This window comes from Mus caroli, chromosome 18, assembly GCF_900094665.2.
Source record: "Mus caroli chromosome 18, CAROLI_EIJ_v1.1, whole genome shotgun sequence".
NCBI lineage: Eukaryota > Metazoa > Chordata > Mammalia > Rodentia > Muridae > Mus > Mus caroli.
The window spans coordinates 54604626-54607293 of record NC_034587.1 but is presented as its reverse complement, the minus strand read 5'-3'; positions in this window follow the sequence as shown (position 1 = coordinate 54607293).

Genomic DNA, 2668 nt, shown 5'->3' with positions numbered 1-2668 from the left:
CTATATCTATCTATCTATCTATATATATACATTGTGTGTGTGTGTGTGTGTAATGCTTAGGTAAACTAAATGTCCAACCATTGTGTATATTCTTATCTTTGTCAAACTTAAATGGTGAGCTAAATATACATTTAATCATATTGAATTTCTAAACCATTTTATAAGTCAGATGTAAGATAAAAAGTTCTTCATTTCAAAGTCTAAATTTTTTGGAGTATTAGGCAAGATTATTTGTAATTATGTTTTTTTTTTTTAAAATAAAATTTAGAAGGCTATCAAGGACAAAACATGTTTATCCCATTGGTCACTGTAATAAGATCTGAAAACCATAGCCATCGTCATCTAGGCCTGAAGTGATGAGTAACACCTTTTTTAAATTTAAATTTAATTTTTTATTTAAATATATTTTCTCATGCAATATATTCTTTTCAGTTTCCCCTCCCCCAACTCCATCCAGCTCTTCCCTACTTCCTCTCTTCCCTACTTTCTCACCCCTTTCTGTTTTTCCTCTCTCATCAGAATAAAAACAAGAGACTAAAAACTAATAATAAAATAAGACAAAATAAAACCAAACAGACTGATATTGAACAAAACAAACAGAAAAAAAAAAACAAACCAAAGAAAAAGCAGTAGAAGCAATGTATAGAAGCCCAGAATCTCACACCCACCTAAAGCCCATAAAAACATAATATATATATATATATATATATATATATATATACATGGAAGTAACATATATACAAAAGATCTATAAAAAATAATGATCTGACAAAGCATTGAGAAGGAAACTCCAAAAATACCACTGAGTTTGTTTTCTGTTAGCTATCCACTGCTGAATATGGGAGTCTGTCCTTAGGAGTGGCTTGGATAACCAGTGAAACTTGGTTGGAACACATTACTTTTTCATTTGCAAGTTGTTGTCAGCTGGAGATAGCTTCCATGTGTATGTAACTTTGGATTATAATTTTGGTGCTGGGTTTAAATTCTCATCAACGATAAAATAAGTATACTCAACCCAAATACCCATTTCAGAGAATTACAACTTTTAAAAAAATAATTGAAAGCAGGCTGGAGAGGTGGAGAGGTGACTCAGCACTGGGGCCCCCCTGGCTTAGCTCCAAGCAAGCTGTGTGCCTGCTTTGTTAGTGCTGATGTGCCCAGAAGGCCTTCTTTCCTTGGTATCCCCCTGGCTCATTCACTCTTTCCATCTCCTCTCAGTGTCCTCTGACCTCCAGTGGGATTTGATGGAGCATCCCATTTCAGACTGAGGATTCCAAGGTGTCTCACTCTTTGCATGCCGTCCCTTTGTGGGTCTCTGTATTTGTTCCCATCTACTGCAGGAGAAAGCTTCTCTGATGATGGCTGACTGACCAAGACACTGATCTGATTCTCCAGCCAGGGGCTGGGGGAGGGGCACCCCTGGGAAAAGGTAGGCCGGTAAGTCCAAATCCTCCATTATTGGCCATTCCCCCTCTCTAGGAAAATAAACTATGGCATTGATGAGCTATGGTCCTGGACCTCTACAGTATAGCAAAATCTGATCCTAAATTGTCTGCTATTGCTTGGAAAAGCATATTTCATTTTGTTTGTGTGTACCATGTGATGTATGTGTGTGTTCATGTCTATGTGTGTTCACATGCATGTGCATGCCAGAAGTTATGTGAGATGTAATTCCCAATCACAGTCCGCATTGATTTTTGGGACACAGTCTCTCACTGGACCTGGAGCATCCTGATTCCACTGGACTACTGGCCTGTGGGCCCCTGGGATCCTCCAGCCTCTGACTCCCCAGTGCTGATTTCGGATGTATACTGTGGTGGTACCTTTTTACATGGGTGGGTGCTGGGGACCTGAACTTGGGTCCTCATGCTTGCTCAGCAAATACTTTATCCCCTGAGTGATTTCTCCAGTTACAATAGGCTAAGGTTACAAAGTCAATAAATATCCCAGCCCTTGGGAGGCAGAGGCAGGTGGATTTCTGAGTTCAAGGCCAGCCTGGTCTACAAAGTGAGTTCCAGGACAGCCAGGGCTACACAGAGAAACCCTGACTCAAAACAAACAAACAAACAAACAAACAAAAAGTCAACAAATATTGAAGATGCCTACTTAGTTCTTAGTCAAGCGCTTTTGGTCTTCAGAGCAAGATCGAGGCCTGGATGGCGTAGTAAGGCTGGGCTGCATCTCAGGAGCAGAGCACTGTGGTTCTGTGGTAGTTATTAATATTCGGGTGGTAGGACATATCGGGGAATTTTATTGATGTTAAAATTTGTAAGAGGTTGTTGAAAAAGTTGTAACAGAATCATTTCTCTGAAATGGGTATTTGGGTTGGGTATAATTATTCTATAGTTGATGAGAATTTTAATATAGAACCAGTAATTATAACCCAAAGTTATACACAGAAAATGGTAAATGATGAGCAAGTCTGCAAATCATCCCTAAAATGATTTTTTTTCTGTGTATTTGTTTTGCAAACTCTGTTTACCAATGCCTAAGCATTTGGAGAAAACTTGGTCACTGTGAGAATATTCACTTTGCTCAGGCTATAAGATATGGTAGAAATTCAACCAATACAAAACAGACCCAGATGGCACTGTAGGACAAAACACAGGCATAGGCCATTCCCGTAAGTATACAGTGTATCTTCTCAGAGAGCCCATTCCTCTTCATT